This window comes from Atta cephalotes, assembly GCF_000143395.1.
Source record: "Atta cephalotes unplaced genomic scaffold scaffold00044, whole genome shotgun sequence".
Classification (NCBI taxonomy): domain Eukaryota; kingdom Metazoa; phylum Arthropoda; class Insecta; order Hymenoptera; family Formicidae; genus Atta; species Atta cephalotes.
Genome location: NW_012130108.1, coordinates 432,495 through 443,521, shown reverse-complemented (window position 1 = coordinate 443,521; position 11,027 = coordinate 432,495). Strand labels below are relative to the sequence as shown.

The following is an 11,027-nucleotide window of genomic DNA, read 5'->3' as shown; positions in this document are numbered from 1 at the left end:
ATTCAAATATAATTCGTAATACAAATTGCAAAAGTATACAAATTGCATCGATGAATGGAGTATAGCAATCTGAATTCGACAATATTTAGCAAGCCACAGCGTTTCGAAGCATAAGTAACTCCGGTATATCCTAATATATACGTCGCATCTATGGAAACTTAATTTGTCAAATATAATTTACTATATTTAAGTTAAATAACTATACCAATAAACGCTTTATATTTTTTACTACTAAAAAAAATAAATAATATATAATAAGAATTCGAAATATACTCATTTTTATATTAGAAAAAACCTTTTTCAAACTCTTGCATTTTTACATGTATTTATAAGGGTGAAAAATACCTATGATTATTCTTAAGAGTGGCTTATGAAAAATTTATAAATAATGTTTAGAAGTACAATGACACAAAATAATTTATAAAATGTATTCATAAAATTTTATAAAAGGATAAGAATGGTTTAAAAAAATAGAAATATTATTTATTATTTCGTATTTAGAATATCTGCATAGGATTATGTGCCTTTCTTAATTGATAAATGACAGTATTCCTCCAATTTCTGAAAATTATATGACACAAATAAATAAGTATACAGAAATATATTTTTTACAATTAATGAATTCTAGTATTAAAAATGATCACGGACGTATTCAGGATTTCTCTCGGGAGAGGTCTAATTGATAAAAATGATTTAACAAATCTGATAAATGATCTGATTATCTCAGCATAAACAGCATTGTTTTGCGCTAATTGCTTTTTTTAATATTTTAAGGTTTAGAATGTCTCCTTTTTATTTCCGAATTCGAATACAAAAAATATTTAATTTTGGAAATTACATACGCACACACAATTTTTTTCCTAAAGGAAGTATTTTAAAGCAAGATACAGTTCTTAAAAACAAAATGTATATAGTTATGAATGGAATATTCACCAATATTTTAGCATATATTCTTTTTTTGTTAAAAAAAATGTTATTTATCAGACATTGTCAAAACTTATCGGAAGTTTCAAACATTATTTACATGATTGTAAAGGTGAGAAAAAAAATATTTTTTTGTGACTACAAAAAATTTACTTAGAATAAAAAATAAAATTTTAATTGTATATAATTAAAAATAAAAAATGAATAAAAAATTTCGGAAGAGTTTAAACTCTCAAGCCCTCCCGCTGGATGTGCCCATGAAATTGATTGGATACAGTAGAGGGTAGACTTAGCATAAATTGAAGTTCTATTAGTAGTCTTGTCATTTCATACACAATGATTACATTTTCTTAAGGAATTTCAATAAAAAGATATATTCTACTATGCAATAAAACAGGAATAAAAAAGGTAGAAGAAACATAATGAATTAAAATTCAATTGGACAATATATCAAACTCATCATAAACAAGATAATATTTTATCTTGAAAAAAAATAATAGAAAAAAGTAATATACAGTTACCGTTTTGTTATTCTTAATCGCCATTTTCTTGATGTAGGATACGATTGATGAATTCATATTGATTCTTAATTACTTAATACATTTTTTTCTCAAGATTTATCACGCAGTATTTATTAGCTAATATCATGAGTTCTGTATAACGAAAAATTCATTTCAGTTACGAATTAATCCTTCGGGATCACTTTTTAAAAGTTCAGTGATTATTACCAAAATGACTTCCAAATGATTGCCGTATTCAGTTTTTATAAAGTCAAAAAAAATGTTGGTCTAGAGTCTACTTAAAGACAGTATCAATGTGTATTTAACTAATATTCACCTATCATCTTACTTGTATCTGTAAAGAAGATTCAGCTTGTGTATAAAAATTTTAAAAAATCTCTATACGTATCATATGGATAATCATTATATTTGATAATCCTGTTTCAAAAAAGATGTTAAAGTACAACAAACGAATCAAACATAAAAAATTTTTGATAAAATTGTATAGTCTTTTCATAAATGATATCTTTTTTTTTGCACTTCATTAAACTCGAACATGTTTTTGAAATATAAAGAACGCATTTTCAGAATGCTTTTATGAACGTAAATAGGTTGCCCGTCGACTTGTATTGTAAGATCGCTCATGGACTTCAAAGATAAAAAATAAGAATTGTTAAAGATAAATACAGATAACAATTTATAAAAAGAGAAAGATTATTGGATAGTAAAAAGATAGGTTAAAGATTTATAAAGAGTATAAAAAGGAGAATTGAAGTAAGTGCTACTATGCGATGTTAGTACATCTCCAACAAAAGATGTTCTTATGACTTCTAGCATGTCTCCAGTCATCAATTGGAAATCCATTATAGTAGAAGTACGAATAGAAAATGAAATTTACAGAACGATTGAACGCGTTTCTTAACTCATCCAATATATCTTCCTCTTCCTCTGTATATGTATATTTCTTTTCTAGCGAATGGAACGATGAGTTGTATCTGTCAAATATATTTGTATATTCACAGACAGCCAAATGCCTAATTTTTTTTCCATGTAAACGACCTTATGTATGTAGACAAGTCCATCGTAGCTAGACTAAGCTTTGAAAACGCTTATAAATTTCATGGCGGCGATATCTGATATTTTTCTTTTCATTAGATATAAGTATCTGTTAATCACAAGATTTTTTTCTTTATTATACATTTTTCAGTATTATACATTTTTCATCATCATGAAAATTATAAATAACACTCACTTCGAAGGGAGATTTTAACAGTTCTGCTCGTCTATAATTTTTATTAAAATTCAGTTGTCCATGCGTGTTTATTATTACCCCAGCTATAAACCTTTCCTTTAGCTGTGAATGCAAGAATATATTAAATCCTGCGGCTCTTAACTGAAGTATCACAAAATTGACAGTATTCTCGAACAAATATGATTATTTCAATTATAATATTATATTCATAAATCCTCTCCAGATCCATCTATACATCTTTATTTCTTATAATTAAGTTAAGAAGAGAAATAAATTACCTATTATTTTTTGTGAGAAAGGAAGGAGTTTAAATGATTATATGAACGTTCCATAAAAGTCGGTATTATGGTTAGTACACTCGTACATTCTGCTTCCATTATAAATACAAAAATAAATACAAAAAAGATCTGCCGCAAGCGTTGATTTTTAATTCTTCATATTCATTTTCAGTTCATCAATTTTTTTCGTACTGAGATCAATATGCAATTCATGGCAACTTAAGCGAAAGTGATATAACTAAAATTTAAATAATCACGTTATATTTATATACGACTCATAAATATTTAAATTATTATTATTGTTATACTTGTTATGATATTTTATACATATACTCGCAACTTTACCATTCCATTATCAGTTGAAACAAGAATACTGTCATTAACTGTTAACTAAGGATTGTACAATGCGTGTATTGGTCCAATCAATCTCATCAGGCCATTGACATAGCTTAGTAAAACATCAATTTTTTTCCACTTATATTTCCTCTCCCGACGAGTTAGCCCAAAGATATTTCTTTTACTTAAAGATAGTGTTATCACATATTTTTCGTTATATATTATAGATGCACAACTTAATAACTAATATACTTAATATACTAACTAATATACTTAATATAAACTAATATACTTAATTTAGTTGCAAAATTATAAAATATCAGAGAATAAAGTAATGCAGCATAAAAGCAAGCTAAAGATTAATAATTGAATTATTTGCACTGCTACATATTGTTCAATTTATTGAACAAAATTTACACAAAACTATCAATTCTATCAATTTACTGAACTTATTGGAAAAAATATAAATAAAGAAAATTTAAATGTTGTATATTTGTGTTATGATATATTACGAAATGTAAAATGTATTACATGACATTATAAAATAATATAAATGACGTATTATGTACATTAATTCATTTCTTATATACTAATTAATGTAACTATAGAGAATATAAAGATGTTTTTGCTATCAGCAATATTTTTTCAATTTTTATAAAAACAAAATTTATCTTATTTCTTAAAAGATTTATATTTTCATTTCTTCTCATATTTTATATATTATGAGATAAAAATATCTTTTTATACTCTCTGTTTAGATCGACTTCTAAACACATAAGAAAACATTTAAAATATATTGAATAACCATTTGTATTATTAAAGTTCATACAAATGTCAAATATTTTTTTATAATAAATTTTTAATATATCTCTCACTTTGAGTAACCAAAAGCCAAGACGATCTTTTTCAGAATCGAAACCAAAAGTGTTAATAAAAACCTTGATCTTTTTTCTGAACAGCGATATTTTTGATGTCTAGAAAAACAGTCAATAATAAAATTATTTATGATTGTTTTGCATGAAAAAGCACAGAAAGCACAATAAATTAATATTATCCGAATATCTTTTATTTATTTGAAAAGTTGATAAATTTATTTAATATCATCACTTGAAAAATTATAACTTTATTCTTCGTCAAAATTCGTTTGTTCAAAATTTTCTTTATTCAAAATTTGACAAAATATCTCACAAACAAAGTATTATCGGGAATCTACTATTTTACACAGATCTCATCATGCAAATGATTGACAATTTTGTGAAATTATTTGTATGATTGTTTCAAATTTAAATGATTATCTTATAATATAATATTAATCTTAATAATAATTTTATAATTTATTATTATTTTGATGTTTTGTAGAGATATATATATATATATATATATATATAAGTTGTCCGATAAGGTTTGATAAAACGCTCGTACATAAATAAAGCGGAATAAACTGAGTCGATTAATTCTGTACCATTTTACAACTTTCGCAATTAACAAGTTATTAATTACTAAAAATGGCGAATATTTTTTCATCAATAATTTTTTATTAAAATATTATTAACTTATGGAAAAAAAGGAAAAGACAAAATTGTTTACTTTCTTCTTATAGAATTCTTTAAGATTTTTTTCAAAATTTTTATCAACTTTTCTGTACCGCATTTTCTTATACATATGTATATATTGGCAGCTATTTTTACCGACATATGAAAATATGGTATTAAAAAGTTCAGAAAAAATTCTCAGAAGTTCATGAGAAGAAAATAAATATTTGTCTCCTGTTTTTCTGTAAAGTTGATAGTATTTGAATAAAAAATTATTGAAAATTAATATTCAGTAATTTTTAATAATTAATATCTTGTGATAACTATTACGAAAATTGCAAAATGATAAAGGACTTTTCGACTTAGTTTAGTCCGTTTTATCTATCTTACATACGAGCGTTTTATTAAAATTCATCGGATCTGCATATATTGTAAATTTAAAACTAGAATATTTTTATTAAAAATTGCAATTTTATTGTTTAGGTTCATTTATCGATCAAAAATGTAAAAAAATAATATAATTTTGCAAAAACATATAATGATATTGTGTCATAAATATGTATTCTTATTTCTAATAAAAAAATACCTAATAAAATTAATATTAGGTGTAATAAAAAGAAAGCCATTATTTTTCCATTCAATTTCATGCAAAAATAATGGATTTCTTTTTACACCTAATAAATCATGAATTTGAAACTAATAAACAATAAACTAATTAGGCTGGATTGATCTATCTTTTGATAAACTTCAGCTCACTCTGTCTTATTCTCTTACTCTCTTATGTTCTTATTCTTTTATTTTGTTATTTATCCAGTAAGTATAAATTATTACATAGAAATAATTTATCCGAAGATAGAATAACCTTATTATTCGGATTATTATTATATTGACCGAAAAAAAACCTTGCGCGATCTGAACCTTTCGCATCACTGAAGGAGCTATGCCCTCCCCCTCCCCCCCCCATCTCTTGAAGTCTCCTTATTAAAATTATTTTTTTAATGAAATGTACATATATTTTTAATACTTCTAAAATGTTTAATCACAATTTTAATATTCCAAAAATATTTTTTAATTTAAAAACTCCCACAGATTTTTACTGCTCTATTGTTAATACCGAGTTATGCAGCGTTATGCGAAAGTTACTAATTGCGAGACTACATAAAATATTGCTATGTCTGCCGATAAGTATCGTTTCTGTTGAACAAGTTTTTGATATTTTAAAATTTACAACATAAAGACATAAAAAGTTTGAAATTTAAAAACCTGTTGTAAAAATTGTTGAAGAAACAGTGTTGAATAGGTTTACTAGAAATAGAAAGTGTAAATTATATAATTTATTGTAAATATTATTCCTATATGTTATTTTTTGCTGATATAATTTTAAATAAAATGTTTTATGAGTTAAATATTTACATAATACTTTTTCAGTGTAATGTTAATGATAATTTAAATAGTCTAGTTTTTCAATTGACCGTAAAAAAATTTCACTTGCAGCGCGCAAATTTAATAATAAGTAGTAAGAATGGAAAGATGCGAGAACGATGTAAAATAATGAAATTTTCCCTTTTTCGTTACAATTGGCGCATGATATTTTAAAAATACAGTAATCCCAAAATCAACCCAAAAATATAAATCCATCAATGGTCTTCCCCCTTGATAAATGTCTGGATTCGCCCTTGCGTTTGGTAATGGATTGCGTACGAATGATCGACATAAAAATATCTAGAATAAGACTACTGAATATCCATTACTAAAGATGTCATATCAGAAATCAACAATTGTCTAAGAATTTAAGATATTCAATAAATATGTTTGAATACAAATGCATGAATCCCAGTTTCGGTTTAGAATTACATTTCAAGATCGAAATCGCACGCAGTTTACTTAAAACGAAGATTGTTGGATGATATTTGCTGATATCTAAAGGAAATTATATAGATAATCTATTGAAATTATATAGATATCTATATATTATATAGATATCTATCAATAGATTAAATGGCTTCATCTTATTTTTAAAGTGGCAATTGCCCACAGGCTTAGTGTGCGACAAGTTCACTTGCGCATCCGGATTTACGAGCATGCTTACTTCGCACACATATACGGAGATCGCTTGTCGGGAAGCAAAAACGAGAAGGCTTTAAACTCGTCAATTTCTTTTAACATGTCTCGACTCGGTTCTCGCTATTGCTTGGGATTTTAAAGCGAAATTGATTACATAACGCACCTGCATTAAAATATCTTAATAAGTCAATTCTTTGAACTAAAAATCATTTATTAGTATCTGCAAAATTCAACCGTATTATTCAAATACATATCAATAAAAATCGACAGAGAATACTATACGCGAAAATAATATTATGATTTCATAAGAAGTTTCGAGAAAAGATTAGCGATCGAGTTAGAGACGAAAGATCGGTATCGAGACAACGGACGTTGTTACACGCGCTGATCATTCTTCTGTTAAATAAATTGCACGCTAGAATAACCGAATCCAACAACTTTATTTTTTTCGATTAATCTCGCATCAAAATCCCAAAATTAGAATATGAGTGTATATATTATCTTTATATGTGTCTTAGAAAAAAAAAGTATTACATTTTCTCAAATTAACTAGATAATTGATCTTCATCTTAAATAATTTAAACAAGAAAATTGTTTAGATAATTTGAGAAAAGATAACACTTTTTTATTTAAAACATCGATGAAAACAATATATATTCTTGTAAAAATAAGATGACGTCATTTCATGTATAATAATCTAGATGCAGCAAACACTATTCAATAATCTCCGCTTCAAAGAAATTACGTCCCGATTATTTGTTAGTTTTTAAACAGACGATTAGTAATTCTAAACCGGAGCTGAAAATTTGTGACTTCAATTGTATTTGTAGTATATAGATATATATCCAAGTACAATAGAATGCAATGAATTCCAGCCTTTAACTTTAATAAAAAATCACTAAACAAAGTAATCCGATTCTGAATTATTAATGCGCATGCATCATTATTCTACAATTACTCAGTAGCAATGTACATTTCTCCAAAAATTACAACAAAAGAAAACAAAAAGAAAACAAAAAGAATTTTAAACTTATCAATATTCTTGTCTATATAAATTCACAGACATTTTATTATGGTTATAGGTATATTTAAAAACTCGTAAATATCCAACATCTGCAGAAAATATGATACAATAATCAAAATCTATCAACATTATCTCAACATTAAACAGTACTGTGTATTATACAAGAACGCAATGCACCACGTGCCTTGAAGAGGAAGAAAGAAATAACCAAATGATTTTTTTTCTTTAAGATACCCTTCATACTGACGCTAAAACAGGTTACATGAACATTACAGAAACAAAATTAATGCTTGATATTCAATTTTTATCACCTGTTTTGACGTTGAAAATGGATGTTAAGTGTCAATATGGAAAGGCATCTTTATAGCATATGTTCCAAATTTAATACTCTGAAAATCTATAGTTTACGTTAGCTGCACTATAGATTTTTTATATTAAAGACTCATTGGATGCATTCAAATCGACAAAATTAGCCTGTTCGCTGAGCAAAAGAATACGATTGGTTGCTTATATTGTAAATCCAATTAATCACATTAATCGTTCAGCAAACAGGCTAACAAGTTTGTCTTGAACACGTCCATTTATAAAAAATTAATTTATGCCATAATCCGTAAGAATTGATTAATCATTCGATTATTTCTCTTTCATTCGATTAATCAATTTTTACAGATTACGGCTTGTATAAATAATCTCTAAAGCTTTAAACACAACGAAAAGCACAAGCAATAGAAACAAGAAATAATAGATTTTAACTTATCGGAAATCGTGTATTCTGGTATACATGGTGTGTATTTATTCTTTGTTTCTATTGCTTATGCTTTTTTTCGTCATTTAATGTCATTTGACAATAAATTCTAGAATATTAAGGGAAATCTTTATTTCTTATTCCTATTCCTTATATTCCTTCTATTGTGGATGCACCCTTATTCTTTATTCCCTGTTTCCTATTTCTTTGATTGTGCACAGTCCTAAGAGACTCCGCATAATAAAAGGAACAGAGAACAAAGAATAAGAATTTCAACCTGTGATCAGAATCAGAACTGTGTATTCCACAATACATGATTCCTGATAGACTGAAATTCTTATTCTCTGTTCTCTGTTTTCTGTTCCTTTTATTGTGCGGAGCCCCTTAGGACGATGCACAATCAAAAAAATAGGGAACAGGGAATAAAGAATAAGGGTGTATCCACAATAGAAGGAATAAGGAATAAACGAAAATAATGATTTTACTGAAGTAGTCTCAAATTTAATTAAATACAGATCAGAAAGTAATTTTGTTGGATCATCAAAATAATTATATAAAACACTTACACTGTTAAATTCATAATGTTAAATTATATCCAATTTGAGTTATTTTTAATTATTTCTATAGATTGCTCCATTGCTCAATATATCATAATTTAAAATCATAGAGTTAAACAAGAAAATGTAACTCAAAAATTACTAAATTAAATTTGATTGAATTTATTATAGTGCGTTAATGTGTCGAAACTAATTATAAAAATGGATTAATTTACACTTTAACACAGATGGAAATTAAAAATAATAAAATATTTAACTCAAGGGATTGGATTGCTTTTTTGATAACTAGTGTTCCTGATTACAATTACAGTGTGATTCTTTTAGTAATTTAGCCTTAATATGTATAGTTGAAATTCGTGTTTGACAGAAGTTTTGCATAGACTTTCCTGTCGATTAAGGGGCTACGCACAATCAAAGGAATAGGGAACAGATCACAAACTATTAAAAAATATGTATTCCACAGTACATGATTTCTGATAGGTTCAAATTCTTAAAATGCAGCCACTATAGAAGGAATAAGGAATTAAGAATAAGGAATAACGATTTTCCAATCTATTAAATATCGGATATACCGTAATATACGGTTTCTATATACGATAGATTGAAATCTTTATTTCAATAAAGAAAGTAGTCCAAAAAAAATCTGCAAAAATTGATCTTTCGACAGATTCGAGTTTCGGTTTGAATTTACATCATCCCTTTGTAAAATTTCCAGCTAGGGAATGCTCGATCACGTGATATCCAGTGCATTTCTCTTGCATTTCTGTCCAGGAGGCATTAAAAGGCACGATGAGTCCGCGCAGGAAGACATTACATAATACGAAATAAGGATTATCCGTAGGGTAGACTGTGAGTTCGGGGTGACGAAGAATAGTCGATCAATTGTGCGAGGTGCAAAAAAAAAACAGCCACGCGATCTACTTTGTATTTCTCCTTTTCTCTCTGTTTCTTTCTCTTTCTTTCTTTTTATTTCTCTCACGCTCTTGATCGCGTGATGACGTGTGCTGGACGTGTGCACGCGACGCGGTGCACGTTTCGCGATACCCGCTGTGATCATCGTCGCACCGTTTTCATCACTCATCCGGCATGCAATCGCCAGGGAAGTAAACCAACCTTCTCGTGCAAACGTAACACGATGTTAATCTGCACCCAATCTCTGTTTACGATGTTCTGCAGTTTCTCGCGAAACTGATTTCGCGTGTATAATCTAAAGATAGAAATTTACGGAACTTAAATTTTTTGCATCATGTATGTAATTACAAGAATGAGAATGTTGCAACATGCATTATATGTATAAAAATTGTAAAATATTGTTTTAAAATAGATTTATGATACATTATCTGTTTTAATTTAATTTAAAAAATATTCTGATGTGAACGTTTTGTATTTCTCCACGATATTGAGACGTTTTTTCGATCACATTTATTTAAATTTCTTCTTATATATTGAAAAAAATGAATATTTATAACATTAGCCAACAGTAGTCTAATTAAAAATAATTATATTAATTCAATTTAGTATTAATGAAATTTTATTAAAATAAGAGCATGGCGTATTTGTTTCATTAATACTGTCATGAAGTGTCATTGAATTAACAAGAATGTTTTAGATTATTGTTAGTGCTGTTAAAACATATTTTTTTGTTAATTTCTGTAGTTTAAGAAATGTACTTATATATTTTTTATCGATCAAAAGAATTTCTTAAATTCTTTAAGCATTTCTTAAATTGAAAGGAAGTTACTATATAATTGTCGGAGAGAGAGAGAGAGAGAGAGAGAGAGAGAGAGAGAGAGAGAAGAGAGAGAGAGATTATAA

General features: G+C 27.0%; 1 pseudogene; it reads right to left on the bottom strand.

The window, feature by feature from the left end:
• Positions 1-497: 497 nt before the first annotated feature.
• LOC105622434 lies at positions 498-2,791 on the bottom strand (annotated as a pseudogene).
• Positions 2,792-11,027: the final 8,236 nt, after the last annotated feature.